The sequence below is a fragment of the Cupressus sempervirens genome, chromosome 7 (genome assembly GCF_028749045.1).
Source record: "Cupressus sempervirens isolate cs-2001-9-10 chromosome 7, ASM2874904v1, whole genome shotgun sequence".
In the NCBI taxonomy this organism is placed as follows: Eukaryota; Viridiplantae; Streptophyta; class Pinopsida; order Cupressales; family Cupressaceae; genus Cupressus; species Cupressus sempervirens.
In genome coordinates this window covers 263,631,579-263,648,256 of record NC_143124.1, presented here as the reverse complement: position 1 = coordinate 263,648,256, position 16,678 = coordinate 263,631,579, and the positions used below count along the sequence as shown (strand labels likewise).

The following is a 16,678-nucleotide window of genomic DNA, read 5'->3' as shown; positions in this document are numbered from 1 at the left end:
CTTACCTACTCAAAAGATATCAAATTCTTTAATGTAGTTGTGTCAATAGACACATTTTACAGATAATTGAAACCCTCTTTCCCAAACCTACATATGCATAAAATGTATCAGCAATTCATCTATAACAATTCATTAAGATGTAGAATGAATGGTGAAAACAATACAAGTTCTTGGCTTACCAACTATCAATAACACAACACTTGGGTAGAGAGGAAAGGAGTAGTGCAACTGGAATACTGACTACAAGCACAATTACAATGGCTGGTGTATTGACAACAACACATCTAAATAACTTGATTGGGAAGGGAGATTGGTGTAATGACTACAACACATCTAAATCTGAATAAAAAGAGTGGCAAATGAGATTGGTGTATTGATTACAACACATCTGAATAGCAATAGCTGGTATATTTACTACATCACATATGGATAATTTTTATCATTTGTGTGGTATCTTGCATGTTAAGTTCATAAGAAAGAAACAAACTCTAAGTAAAATGAAATCTTCTTACAATGTTGTGTGTGTTGATGTTGATCATGCCAATCATATGCTGAAATGTGCAGTGAGCCGTCTAAGACCTTGCTAAACACCGTCATCCTAGGGTGGTCATGCAATGGAATTACTACTGCTTTTGGCAGACAAAATATGTCAATCTGCATTTCAACAGAATACGAGTCATACCCATGTCCATAAAATAAAAGTAAGGAAGAATCAGTTCAAACCAATTTCCATAAAATAAAAGAGAGGAAGAATTTGTTCAAACCCTTGTAAGAATCACTTTCTGGGACTTCTAAATATGAAGAGACTGTATGATAAGAGGGAAATTCACTTACTAGGCCCCTAAGCTAATATCCGGGGCTATGTGGGGTGCTTCTTCCCTACAACTAGAGGATCCGATTGAACCGCCATCACCAGTTTTCTGAAGCATTAATAGTAGCACCCTACCAGCCCCCATCTTCAGGTCGAGGCGGGAATCGCAGATACTCGAACAATAGTTTCCCAGGGGTTCTAGCCAGATACTGGAATGGAACTCCCACCCCTGTATTTATAAATAGCGTCGAACCCCTGCGAATCAGTGGGAGGAGGGTAAGTATAATTGGTTATGTTGTTCCGTTCCGGGGTTGGGAGCCGGGATCCCTGTTGAGGGCAGCTACCATACTTGCCAGGTCTTTATGTGGAAGAAAGACCAAATGATCCGTGCTGGAGCACTGGCCGCCATACGAAGGCCCAGACGTCCTACCCTAGCCCTAGCCACATTGATCGGCCACTAACTCAAATGTTTATCGAGCGCTAATCCTGGCAGAATTCTTTCATGTTGGAAAATAAAACACATTCTGATATGCAATAGAGAACATCAAAGAAAAACAGAGCGTGGTGTTTGCAACAAAAGGAAAGGGATTACTAGTCGAAGAAATTTGGATGAAAACCAACACTTCCCTACAACCTCAGAAGCTTTTTTGGAGGGGTTTCGTTAATGTGTGCAAGTGGAGGCATCATGCAGAATGAAGGGCAGAATGTCGATCTTTACATCTCTCGAAAATGCTCTGCAATGAACCAATTGATAACATTCATGAACCGATTGATAACATTCAAGGACCGTGCTTCCATTCAAATTAACATTGGGCATCTGGGGAAGCAGACAATGCCTTCGATGGGGAAGCAGAAAATGCCTTTGATGGGCTATGGCATAAGAAGAAATCAGAAATCAGACAGAATAAAATTCGCACTAAAAGATATGGGCGAGAACAATATTATTCAGAAATACACCCAACAACGATAAAATTTATTTGCACAAGTCCTTTATAACCCTTCCGCAACAATTACAAGTTTCATGAAGAAAAGTTTAAAACAGTCAATCAAAAGTGGGCAGAAATTGTAATACTAAAAATAAATATACCTCTAGGCATTGGAATCATGGCGTCTTAAGAATGTGAATCGCAGCGTCTTGCCTGTGTGTTCACCATTCTTTATGTGCCAGGAAGCATCATCACAGAGCAACAAGCGGCGAAAAATCCACTAGCGTATGAACAAGTTAGTATAACGATAGGAAAATGAGTTTAGGGTTAGGTATAAGAAAAACTAACAAAAGGAGTTTTTTATTTAATTTCTACATTTAGATTTATCAACCATAAGGTAATATTTGCTGAATAGTTAAAATATTAGTAAATAGAAGTAGAATATGTATACTTATATATAAATGTCATATTATTTAGGTTGTAGATTTTTAGTATATATTTTATTCATGTGGTTAAAATTTAATGTGACAACATGTACAAGTATTGGGGCTCCATCAACTATCAAATGGGGGGTAGTTGACTATGATGGATAGGAGGTTAGAAAATTGACAATTTGATCTCATTCTACTACCACGCATAAAACTAAAATCAAATTAAATTATGACGAGGTGAAACCTTAGTTATAAGTACTTGACGAAGAAGGTGTCATAAAAAAATTGGCCATTTTTATGATCACTATGATCAACTTTAATGAGCATGAAGGTAGGGTGCACGGACTACTGGATCCTCTCCCCAAGTATATATAAGATTCACCATCTAGTTGTTTAGGAAAAGAGTTGCAAATACAAACTAAAGTAGACAAAGAAGAGAGTTATTGTAATAGACTTTGATTTTAAAGTCACCTGAGAATCCAATCATCTAAGAGGCCAATTACAAAGTTATAACACATAATGGTGAAATAGTTCAAGAGAAAACCTGAATATTTAACCTTAAAATGAGTATCATTGGAGTCTTTATTTAAATGCATGTAAGAAGAAAAATAATATTCATGTAACCTTGTAAGTTCTATTAGAACCAAACCTGTAGTTATTTTAGGTAGACCAATTATGAATATGACTGGTGACTATTTTGTGAACTGGATTAACAACGTAGATAGAGTTGTCACAATGCACCCATTTATTAAACTCATCATTACTCCTCTCTATCGGTAGTGAATGTCATAATATTAAAATCATTACCAATAACCTAATCTGCACTAGGAAATTCTTTGGCCTTCTTATCCCAATGCTTACATGTCTTCTTTGGATTATCCTCGGCATAGATTGAGAAAAACATTAGCTAGCTACTGATGAAGATAAAGGTCCAAACAATTCTTCTGATCTAGGTAGATAAACCTAGAGCAACATCCAGACCTTCCGTGTGCACTGAATGAAATAGTAGTGGTAGTATTCAATACATGATAGAGAAAAGTGGGAAGCTAGCAAACACTAAGTTTAACTTCTTGAAGGAAGATAAAACCAACTTTCACACAACAATAATGTCTTCGACACCATACTTAGCTGAGGGAGTAGCATCGCTCTAGCATTCCATAATAGATTCCTGCAATTCGATCTTAAGAAGATTCCTGGGAGCATTCTCCCTCTATTAAAACATAAAACTGATTGACAAGAGATAGAATCATCGAAGAGCTTGGGCAAGTTTAAATTTCTATACTAATTTATATTTTTAAAATAATATATACAATATGTATTTAGAACATTCTGAATCATTTAAATTATTGGACATGGTCATGTTTTATGAAATGCAATGATTGCAAGATATGCATATTTGTATACATCATCGCTTCAAGATTTTAAGATACACTTTTGAACAGACTACGCAGTCAAATCAATATAAAACCCTTTGATGTTTACTCTTTATTTTTTACAATGCATGCTTTCTGAACACGAAAAAGCTAAAATGAGAAAATACAATTTGAGAGGACAGAGAAATATCTTTCATCAAGAATATTTCATTCCTATTTTGAATCATAAGCCTCACAATCAAACAAATAGTAAATCGCATTAAAATATTATACTCTTTTAACACTTGGCATCCATTAATTATTGCGAAAACTACATTGATCAGGATCTTTTCTTGTAGAGATTACATATCCCAGGAAATGATCAGACCAATTATCTAACTGATACAGCAGTGATAATCTACAATCACAAGAGGAATATATATTCCAGGATAAGATTAGACCAGTTAATTAACAGATAAGAGCAGTGCCAATCTACAATCACATTCTTCTAATTGGCTGTTCAACAGCAGAGAGAGTAGGGATAAGTGTGTCCTACTCCTGGACTATGACCTTCTTCATGACTCGTTCTTGGTGATGCTGCTGGACCATCATTCTCATTTGCCTTGTAACCGGAATACGCTTTTACTCTGATATCTTCATAGCTTTCGGTCTCTCTCAGATTATCAGTTGAAATGATTGGAGGGAGGGCTGGTGATGGTAATGGGACAGCTGGATTGGGTTCCTTAATTGGACGACCTTCACAAAGTAGAAAAACACAGAAAAGGAGAGATACAGAAACAATGAAAGCAAGACCAGGTTTCATCTTGAAAGATGAAAGGAGCAACTCAAATCAGATATATTAGCAAGGATAGGCAAGACAACAGTGGGATGATGAAAATAGCTAAAACAGCTGAAGTTGTTGTATTTCACTAACAAGGGGGTGGTATATATAGACCAAAATGGCCCAAAAGGCATTCCAGTGGCACCAGCATTCACACGTGCGAGGAGCATTTTTTAGTACGAAATAACCGAAAATGGTATTCTATTGGGCCCCATCTCTTTAAACTTCACTAGACAAAGTAAAGGTCGTCTAGTTACAATATCGAGGTGAATGGTAAACAGTTCGCATCAAAACTTTGTAATGTCTACCATACTTAAATAGTATTAGGAAACAAAAACACAGTCTCCTAAAATAGAAGTACTCGAAAATTGAATTAACATTCCAATTTTGCAATACTTTCAATCTTGGAATATACAGTTCAAGTCCTTGTAGTCACGAAATGAGTACGTGGTCTCGCAATTTCAAATATTTCATCGTCCTGTAAATGATATTTTTACAATGAACACATGCACGCCACTCTCTGGCCAGGAAAATAAATTTTGATAAATTAAAATAATTTATAGTGTACTTACTTTATGATATACTATTCAATTACATCTTAGAATTAAGTGGTTGTTATCATGCCTCGAAAAAGTGGTAAACGGGAATCTATATTCATAGTAGTCTACTCCCGACAACCAAAATTCTCTTTCTGAAAGCGCCAATATTACACTCTCGCTAACTATTTTGAATACTATATTAGTGTTTTGGGGGAAGGAAAAAAATATTTTAAATACCAACAGATATTTAATGAGTTCACTATTATATTATTGCTGAGTAACATTTTTTTGGTCCTTTTCTCAATGAACATTAAACCAAAGGTAGATTCCAGGGCTGGTTATCATCAGGTAAATATTATGCAATTCTTTAATGGTTCACATGGAATCAAGCGGAAAATTAGTTTAAGTTCTTCTCTGTCATTCTTAATAAACTGACCATCAGTGACGTTTATATATTTTTTAGGGTTCTTTGTTTTGTGTTAAATTTATTTTTCTTTACAATCGAATCAAGATATAAAATTTGATTTACAATAAGTCAGAATATTGTATTGAAATTTTCGTCAGTGATTTCATGAATATTTGTTATCTCCTTCTTAATTGAAGATCTGTTCAGTGAAATCAAACGACAAAATGAATTAAAATTATGAAGTTAAATCAAACAACAGAATGAAATGAAATTACTAAGATATGTGCATCGAATAGGATTAATGTGCTCGATTTTATCTCCTATTTGTTCTACAAGATTATTTTGCCCACAATGCTTCAAAATGAATTTCAAGAAGTTGGAACTTTCAGCAAAGAAGCTATTTTTGCTCCTCGTGAATAGGCATAACCATAGGTTTTTATTCGAATATAATGGCTCCGTTGTATTCTTTTTAAGCAATTTTCATGCACGAGAAAGCAGTTTTTTTCAGGTAATCAGAATATCTTTCAATTGTGAAAGAATGAAAAATAAAGAATTAACACAATAAGAAAGGCTGCTATAGCAGATAAAGAGATTTTAATTGATTGATAATCACAATGTAATCATTGTGTGTATTTAAAAGATTCCCCACACCACTGATAGTGGATGTTTACCCAAATTTATATTAACTATTAGTAATTCTAGTTCTAACTGTTAGTTTTGTTAGCTTTGGACAGCTGTTCATCTATTTTCTATTATTTAGCAAGTAATTGTTTTGCTAACTAATTGGTTAGATTAGAAACAAACATTTGTTAATTAATTGACCACTTTTGGAAACAACAAGAAACCGACTTGGTTAGGGTTGTTAAGTTGTTTTAATCTCAACCGTCGATTGTAAATCAATCTGGGCTGTTGGTTTACCAACAGGAGTAGTATAAAAGGAGGTAAGGGGGGGCATTTGGAGTATATGAAGTTTGGAGAAACATTAAGAGGCAAGGAATTTTGTATCTCTTGATTTGCTAAAGTTTAATATAATTTCTCATCTGTAGAACTGGTTTTCCCTTAGGGGTTTTTTCGGGGACAATTTGTCCAAAAATATTGTGTTCATTGTGTTATGCATTTCTTTTCGTATTTTATAAGTGAAGTTGTAGTTGTGTTATTTTTCAATATTAGCTGGGAATTTATTTTCAGTAGTTTAATAATCATTTATGATAGGAGATTAATAATTAGTGATTGCAATAGTTAAATTTTTCACATGGTATCAGAGCATTGTTAAGGGTAGAAGAGTTTTTTCCTAAGAAAGAAATTTTGATTTCTTTATACTTATTATTGCTTTAAACCCTTGAGATGGCTTCAGTTGGTTTGAGAGATCAGGATAGATTGGATGGTGCCTCAAATTTTGGTGTCTGGAAGGCCAAAATTTCTTTATTGTTGGAAGAGAATGGTATCAAGGATTATGCTACTAGTGTTGTACCTATACCAATGGATGCAACACAGCTTGCAACATATAGGAAGGACGATGCCAAAGCGAGGAGGATTATCCTTGATGGTTTCAAGGATCATATTGTTCCACATATTGTAGAGCCAGATACGATGAAGAAGATGTGGGACGTCATTCTGAATCTATACCAGAATGCTACCACCAATAGGAAGTTGATTCTCAAAGAGAAGCTAAAGAATACCCAAATGAATCAGGGAGAAGACGTCACAAGTTACCTCACTAGGCTCAGACTTGTCAAGGATGAGTTAGCAACTATTGGAGATAGCCCTAGTGATGACGAGCTAGTGAGAATAGCCCTAAATGTGTTTACTAAACAATGGAGTGTCTTTGTTCAAGTTCTCAGTGGACGAGATACTTTATCGAGTTGGGATCGACTATGGACTGATTTCACTTAGGAGGAGTTTAGACTAAGTCTTGTCAATGGGGCCAACAAGAGTCAGAAAAATGAGGTGGAACAAGAGAACATTACCCTAGCAGGTAAAGGGAAAGCAAAGAAGGGATCTAGCAAAGGATCGAATTCACAAAATGAAAAGAAGAAGAAGGACCTTTCTAAGGTCAAGTGCTTTGGATGTCACGAGTTTGGCCACTATGTCAGTGATTGCCCATAGAGGAAGAAGGGTAAGAAGCAGGTGGTAGCTTCAGCAAGTGCGGAAGAACTCTCCAGTAGAATGGAAGATGAGTTTGCACTCATAGCTTGTATGGTTAGCTCAACCTTAGAGTGTGTTTGGTATATAGATAGTGGGGTGCCATTTCATTTGACAAGAGTTAGAGAGTACTTCTACAGTTACAAGGAGGAGGACACCAACATCCAGATTTTTAGGGAAAACTTGTCCAAACTCAATCCTATTGGGAAAGGGACTGTTCAGTTTCAGAGGGAGAATGGGAAGATAATTCCACTTCATGATGTGTTATATGTGCCAAGCTTAGGTATGAATTTGATTTCTGTATCTGTTCTTAAGGATAGGGGGTATAATGTACTCTTTAGAGGGACAAATGTGTTGATTAAGCACAAGGATTGAAAATCACCCATAACTATTGGAGTTAGGAGTGGTTGCCTTTATAGATTATAGTTTGATACACCTAAGACGCTCATGAGTAACAGTAATCCTAGAGATCTTGGAGAGCTATGGCATAAGAGGATGGGCCATATTCATCATGGAGCACTTAGATTGCTTCGTGAGATAGTGATAGGTGTTCCAGAGGTGAGCACAAAGCATGATGATGTATGTAAGGGATGTGTGTTGGGGAAGTTTGCAAAAGCATCTTTTTCAAGGAGTTACACTAGATCTTAGGGTGTTCTTGATCTAGTACATTTAGATGTTTGTGGACCGATGTTGATGAAATCTCTTAGAGGATATGAGTACTATCTTACTTTTATTGATGATTTCTCTAGAAAGACCTGGATATACTTCTTGAAGACAAAGGATGAGGTTTTCAATCGATTCCAAGAGTTCAAGGCTCTTGTGGAGAATTTGAGAGGAAAGAAGATAAAGGTTCTTCGGTCAGACCATGGAGGCAAAAACAAAGGAAATGTCTTCTAGGAGTTCTGTACTAGAGAAGGAATCAAGAGAGAATGGATTGTTCCTTACAATCCACAGAAGAATGGAGTTGCTGAGAGGAAGAACCATTCTATATCGGAGGTAGAAAGAGCTATGCTACATGACCAAGACATGCCCCATTACTTATGGGCAGAGGCGTGTACTACAACAGTCTTAATCCAGAATAGAGTTCCACACAAGGTGCTAGGGAAGATGACACTAGAGGAGGCTTTCATAGGGAAGAAGTCAGATGTTAGTCACTTCAGGATATTCAAGAGTTTGGCATATATTCATATTCCTAGAGATACACACACAAAGTTAGATCAAACTATAGAGAAGGGGTACTTTGTTGGGTATAGTGAGACCTCAAAGGCATATAGGATATTCATTTCGGGGACTAAAAGAATAATTGTCAGACGTGATGTCAAGTTCATGGAGGACAAGGCATTTAGGAGATCGAGATATTTGCCAGTAGATGATCAGAGTGAGCAGCCAACAAAAGCTCCAAGACCTAGTCAAGGGCAACAAAGCTCAAGTACAGTTACCAGTATGAGTGTAGACTTAGTGAAGATTCATAGTGTATGGAGCAACAAGTGCAACAAGAAATGCATCTAGAACACTTAGAGGTTAACATTTCATCATCTATAGTTGGCAGTGGGAACCATGAGGTTCCAGATACATAAAGGGATACTCTGGAGTTTGTGGGAGCTCCTAGGAAGAGTACTAGGCAATGAAGACAACTAGCCAAGTTCAATGACTATGTGGCATTAGTTAGTCAGTTGGTAGATAGTGAGCCTTCTAGCTATCATGAAGCATCATAACATCAGGTATGGCAAGATGCTATGGTTGAGGAATATTCTTCAATAATGCAGAATGATGTGTGGGAGATAGTACCTAGACCAACAGATAGGGCTATGGTTAGATCATGTTGGATCTATAAGATAAAGCACGGTGCAGACGATAGCATCAAGAAATACAAGGCAAGGTTCATGGCAAAGGGGTTCTCTCAAAAGGAGGGAATAGACTATGAGGAGACATTTTGCTCTAGTTGCCAGGTATACTTATATACAAGCTGTAATCTCACTTGCAACATAAATGGGATGGCAAATCCATCAATTGGATGTCAAAACAACATTCCTTAATGGTGAGTTGAAGGAGGAGGTATACATAGAAGAACCAAAAGGCTTTTTAGCACACAACAAAGAGACACATGTGTGCAGATTAAAGAAAGCATTGTACAGACTCAAGTAGGCTCCTAGAGCATGGTATGAGTGCATTGATACATACTTGTAGAAAATGGGCATTGTGAAGAGTGAAAAAAATGCTAACCTCTACTACTTGGTGGTTGGGGGTGAGATTCTCGTTCTTGTTCTTTATGTGGATGACTTGTTTGTTACAGGTTCACTAGGGCTCATAGTGGATTGCAAGAGGAACCTTGTAGAATAGTTCGAGATGAAGGATTTAGGACTTATGCAATACTTTCTAGGCATGGAAGTATGGCAGACAGATGGGGATATTTTCCTTGGTAAAGGGAAATATTGCATTGAAATCTTGAAGAAATTCGGGATGGAGGATTGCAAAGCCATGTCTACACCCATGATTACGAATTGGAGGAAGGTAGATACATCTAAGGAGAAGGATGTAGATCCCACTTTATATAGATAGTTGATTGGTTCGCTTATGTATTTGGTCAACACTAGGCTAGATATAGCATTTGCAGTTAACTTTCTTAGTCAGTTCATGGTTGAACCAAAGAGAATGCATTGGATAGTGGCTAAGCATGTGCTATGTTACTTATGTGGTACAGTCGAGTATGGGATTAGATATGTTCAAGGTGAACGTATTAGGTTGATAGGCTATACTAACGCAGATTGGGCAAGAAGTACAACAGACAAAAGGAGCACTTCAGGGTGTTGTTTCAGCTTGGGATCAGGAGTTCTTTCTTGGTTCAGCAGGAAGCAAAAGCCTGTGGCTCTGAGTTCAGCAGAAGTGGAATGCATAGTAGCTAGCATGGCGACATGTGAAGCTATATGGCTTCAAAAGTTGTTAGTAGCTTTGTTTGGTCAGAAGGTTTAGACTACTGTGATACAGTGTGATAATTAGAGTTGCATCAAGTTGTCTAAAAATCCAGTGTTTCATGATAGGTCTAAACATATAGATATCAGATATCACTTCATTAGAGATTGTGTACAAAGGGGAGTTGTTTAGCTACATTACATACCTATAGAAGAGCAGGTAGCAGACATTCTGACTAAGGCATTGGGGAAGGCTATTAAGTTAGGTGTCCTGCATAATAGCTTCCTTGCTAAGAGGGAGTGTTAGTTTTGTTAGCTTTGGACAACTGTTTGTCCATTTGCTATTATTTAGCAAGTAATTGTTTTGCTAACTAATTGGTTAGATTAGAAACAAATATTTGTTAATGAATTGACCACTTTTGGAAACAACTAGAAACTGACTTGGTTAGGGTTTTTAAGTTGTTTTAATCTCAACCATCGATTCTAAATCAATCTCACCCGTTGGTTTACGAACAGGAGTAGTATAAAAGGAGGTCAGGGGGGCATCTGGAGTATATGAAGTTTGGAGAAACATTTGTAGTGCTAGCAAATGAGTTTGTAAGTTTGCATTGTTAGCAAGGGCACAACGTTAGCGTGGGAATACCAGTAGGGAATATCAGTGGGATAAATTAGAAGGTTGTCGAAATTCTGCTAGTAAGAGGCAGGAAATTTTGTATCTTTTGATTTGCTGAAGTTTAATATAATTTCTCATCTGTAGAACTAGTTTGCACTTAGGTGTTTTTCCAGGAACAATTTGTCCGAAAATATTGTGTTCATTATGTTGCACATTTCTTTCTATATTTTATAAGTGAAGTTGCAGTTGTCTTATTTTTAGATATTAAATGGGAATTTATTTTCAGCAGTTTAATAGTCATTTATGATAGGAGATTAATAATCAGTGATTGCAATAGTTAAATTTTTCACACTAACCCCATGCATGTTAGTAATTTTAGTTCTAACCCATGCATGCCAATCTGGAGAAATTATTATCTGCTTCCAATGCTTTCTTTTAATTTCAACTTCAAATGCTATAGCATTAGCTACCCATTTCCAATGCAATTCTAAAATAGTTTTTAGTTTACCTTAAACTTCTACATTCATGATCTATTTTATAACTGACCACAAATTTTGTAAGTGGTTTCTACTAATCATAGAAACTCATAAACAAATAAAAGCTTCAAATTAATCATTGTCTTTTATTTCAATTCTCCCAAGTCTTCATACTTATTCAAACCCATATCTTAAATCTTCAAGCAAAAAAAAGACTCAACATATCAAAGAGACACACTTTATTAACAAAGCACTATAATTTTTCTTCATGTAGTTAGATTTGAGAGGAATGCTCCATTTATAGAGCTTATATAGATTTCTAGAGACTTCTTGAGAGGCTCAAGAAGGAAGTATTCTAGAGAGTTCTCTACATCTTTTAATTTGTATATTCTACAAAGAAGGATGATTCATGAGGAAATTGGAAAGCTTTGGAGTATACATATCTCATTGAAATATCTGTTGGTATTTAAAATATTTTGAGGATGTTCCTATTCTTGGTATTATAAAATAAATATTTAAAATATTTTACTGAGATTTTGATCTTTTCCACAAAATTTTAGCTCCATCTCTTAACTTTCAATTAGATTTTGAACAAAATGATGAATATCTTCTATATTCTTGGACATTGCATGATATAGAGAATTTTTTGCTAGCTTGATAGTGCTTTGATTGTCACAAAATATTGTAGTTGGAGATCTTGTGGATGATGTAATTCTTCAAGTAATTTCCTAAGCCACAATGCTTCTTGAGATGTCTTTGATGGGTCGATACATTCATCTTCTATCGATGTGAGTGACACTATTGATTGTTTCTTGCTACTCCATGAAACTAGTCCCGATCAAAGATGAAAAATATATCCTAAAGTTGATTTTCTATTATCAATGTCCCCTACATAATCATAATTGTATATCCAACTAGAGTAGGTTCTCCTCCATATTTGTATTCAATGCCAAGCTAGTAAGTACCCTTAATGTACCTTAATATTATTTTGGCTTCTTTCAAATGTTCAATGTGTTGATCTTCCATGTACTTGGATACAATGCCAACCACAAATGCAATAATTGGTCTAGTTATAGTGAGATACAAGAGATTTCCAACAAGTTCCCTATACAACTTTCCATCCACTTTCTTGTGAGTAGAGTTAGCACTCAACTTTAACCCTTCTTCACATGGCCTACTAGATGGTTTAAATTTCTTTATTAAAACAAGAGAATATTTAGTTTGAGAAAGCATGAGCCTTCTTCTATGCCCAAAAAATAGTGCATTAGAATTAAGTCAACTATTTCAAAAACTTTTTTGAGTTGATCTTTAGTTATCTCAATATCATGTGTGTGATCTTCCATAATAATCAAATCATCCACATAATATACAATGATAACAAATTTATCATCACTATATTTTACATACTCATCTAGATCAAGTTTACTTATTTTAAATCCCTCATCTAGAAAGTGCTTATTTATTTTGGTGTACCATGACCTTGGTGCTTGTTTAAGACCATAGAGTGATTTTCTTAATCTACACACCAAATTTTCCTCACTCTATTTAATAAATCCTAATGGTTGTTGCATCTAACTTTCTTCCTTTAAATCCCCATGCAAGAATGCACTTTTTACATCCATTTGAAAAATTTTTGAACCAAACTTCACATCTAAAGAAACTATTGTACAAATGGAAGTCATTTTCGCAAATAGAGCAAAGGTTTTAGTATAATCTATATCTTCTATTTGTGACAAACCTTTAGCTACTAACCTCACCTTGTATTTTTCAATGGCTCCATCTGATGCAAAAAAAAATTCTATAGATCCACTTTCAATCATTCACATTTTTTCCTTCTAGAAGTGTTGTTGATTCTCACATTCCATTCTTTATGAAAAAGTTGCATTCTTCTTGCATAGCTGCATCCCATTCATCTTTTCCCTTCATGCTTGGGGTGTCAACCTATGTCACTTTAGTCAAAAGAGAATAGTTAGAAAATATATTTGTAGGACCTTCTTGATAAATTTCTTGGATGCTTCTAAATTTCCTTGGATTTTCATTATCACTTTTGCTTGATTCTTCAACTTGAGTCTCTTCTCTAGTAGTAGTTTGCAAACCTTGACTTTGACCATTGATTAAAGTAGAATTTTTTTTGTCAATCAAAATTGGAATGAAAGATAATGTTGTAGAGTTACCATTATTAACATCTTCATCAAACCATATATTTCTCTTAATATAGATTTCTTTTATTTTGGGATTGTATAACCTATAGCCTTTTGATTCCTCACTGTATCCAACCATTATGCACTTCTTACTTTTCCTTCCAAGTTTTCTTCTTCTCTCAGCAGGGATGTTAGCATATGCATTACAAAAAAAACTTCTAAAATGAGATATTGCAGGCTTTCTTCTAGTCCATGCCTCTTATTGTGTTATGGCCAAAACTATATTAGTAGGTTTTCTAGTCAATATATATAAGGCATGAATTGCTTCCAAACAAAATTTAGTTTCTAGATTTTTAGAGTGAAGCATACTCCTAGCCATTTCTATTATAGTTCTATTTTTTTCACTTCAAAAACCCCATTTTATTGGGTTGAATAAGAGAAAGTTGATTCCTTCTTTACACCATGCTCTTTACAAAAATCTAAAAATGTCTTATTCATGTATTTAGTCCCTCTATCAGTTCTTATTATCCTTAAACATTTTCCACTTTGTTTTATAGTCAAATCTTTAAACTCTTGAAACTTTTGGAACACTTCATCTTTATTTTGTGGAAAATACACCCAAATTCTTCTACTATAATTTCTTATAAAAGTAAGAGCATACCTTTATCCTCCAATTGAAGGTGTTTTAAAAGGATCGATTATATCACTATGAGCTAGATCTAAAGGATTTTTTGCTCTCCATGATTTTTCTTGTGGAAAACTTCCCACATGTTGTTTCCCCATTGCACATCCTTCACATACCTTTGGATTTGATGGTATCTTTGGAAGCCCATGCACCATTTGTAATCTCTCCATAAGCTTGAGACTTTGAAAATTGACACATGCCCCAAACGCTTCTGCCATAACCTTCTTATATCATCGTATTGGGCAATAGCACACATATGTTTATCTCCGCATTTAGAAGTGAATTCTTGAAACTTATATAATCCATTTTACCAGTTGTCTTAAGTCTATAATTTTTTTCTCTATATTATTTTCACTCATTCATTCAAATTGTTTCTCATTACGAGACATGTGTTATGCATCACAATAATCAATTTCTCCATTTTACCAATTGTAAAAAGTCTATAATTATCTTTTGCATCCTTCATCCTTGATTAAGCACTTATCATTGTAGAATTATATTTTTTTATACTTGACATGCAATTTGAGATACTCAAAGTAAATTTACTTTTAATTCAAGGAGTAACTTCACATTTTTGAACAAAACCATTTTCAACCTTGACATTACTACTCCCTTTAACATCTAAGGCACTATTATCTCCCAAATGTATTTTCTTTGTATTATTTTCTCTTATGGATTCAAAATTTTTCTCAAATGAGTCATGTGTTATGTAGCACCATAATCAATAACCCAATCATCTTCAGAAATAATATTTTCTTTAAGTGAAACACAAAATGCATTTCTTTTAGAGTCAGAAAATTTTGGAAAATTATTTATCTTCTTCTGTATATCTCTTTTCTTCTTGAAACATTCATTTTCCTTATGACCAATCTTTCCACAATAATTACATTTCCATTTACTTCTATTATGATCTATAGATGAAACACTTTTTTTTTCATAGTTCCAATTTCTCTCTTTAGATTGATTATCTTGTGACTTCTTATAATATTGATTTCCTTTCATTACAAATGCTTGAGATTCACCATCATAAGATTATTTCTATTTTACTTCTCTTTTCTCTTCTTGGACTAAATTAGAACACAATTCTTTAGACTTAATACTTTATAATTTATTTGCAATATCTACACCCATTATAAATGATTGATATGATCTTGGAAGACTTTGTAATATAATTTGCACAAAATCTTTATCGTCAAGAGAAGCAAGCACGATCTTCTATTCTTTTATTTTATTTAAATGTGGGACTATCTCTTGTGAGATTGATAATTTTATATTATATAACTCAGTAGCAAGAAATAAGATCCATACATCACCCGTATTTTGATATAGATCCTTTAAAATTTCCCATACTTTAACTCGACTTCTCTCATTATGAACTTTTGGAAAGACCTCTAAAAGTTTTAGCTTGATTAGTTTTGCTTCCTTCTTATCCCTTCTATCCCAATTATCTTAATCATTTCCTTGAATTACATGTCTTTGTTAACTACCAGTCACAATACCCAATTATAAGTTTTTTTTCTAGTTAATTTAACTATGCACAAAGTAACACAAAGAGATTGCATTTTAAATTCTCTCATTTTTAGATGAGAATGAAAGATATTTCAAACTAAAATTAATACCCAAATTGAGTTTGAAGTTTTCTCACCAAATAGTTAAAAAACTCCCTTCTCTTGTTGCAATATTCTCCTTTTGCCACAAGAAATATTGGTGCTACTCACTCCTAGATCATAGCCTACAAGTATAGAGATTCTTACAAAACAAACATATATTGATAGCCCAAAGAACAAGAAATGCCCTAATACCATGATGAAACTTTATCTATGTATTTGGATGTACAAGTTCTATAACTTTAATCCAAATATAGATTTAGTCCCTGATCCATGCAGTAATTGCCAAGTATGTATTTTAAACCGTTGAAATTACAAGAAAATTTATGCTTTAAACACAATTAATCAACTATGTGTTTAATGATGATAAAAACTTAAATAATTGAGAGGATAAGAAAAAGAATAAACAGACACAAGGAATTTTATATGGAGTTCTTCTGGGAAGGACTAGTCTCTAGGTCCGCTTCTCAATTGGGGGATCGCTCTATTAATTTTGCCAAGCAAAACACTTTGTTACAGAATCCAAGCTTCGTACATTTATAATCTCTTCTATGCACTTGAAAGCACTATATAATGCCTTTGTGCTTACAAATTCTCTCACAAGGAAAGACTATTCCTTCCTTTACAAAAACTCTCTCTCCAAAAATTCTCCAAGGCTATTTTTTTTCTCAAGGACTAATTTCCCTCTCAAGAATTACAAAATTTCTCCCCAAGAATTTACACAAATTCTCTAATACTCATTGTCCTTACAAGAGAGAAACAAACCCCTTTTATACAAGCTTATTTTCCTATTATGGTT

At 34.6% G+C, this 16,678-nt stretch overlaps 1 pseudogene; it reads left to right on the top strand.

Annotated features, from left to right (window-relative positions):
- The first annotated feature begins 1,496 nt into the window (after positions 1–1,496).
- Positions 1,497–1,807, top strand: LOC149546457 (small ribosomal subunit protein eS21 pseudogene; annotated as a pseudogene).
- The last annotated feature ends 14,871 nt before the right edge of the window (positions 1,808–16,678 follow it).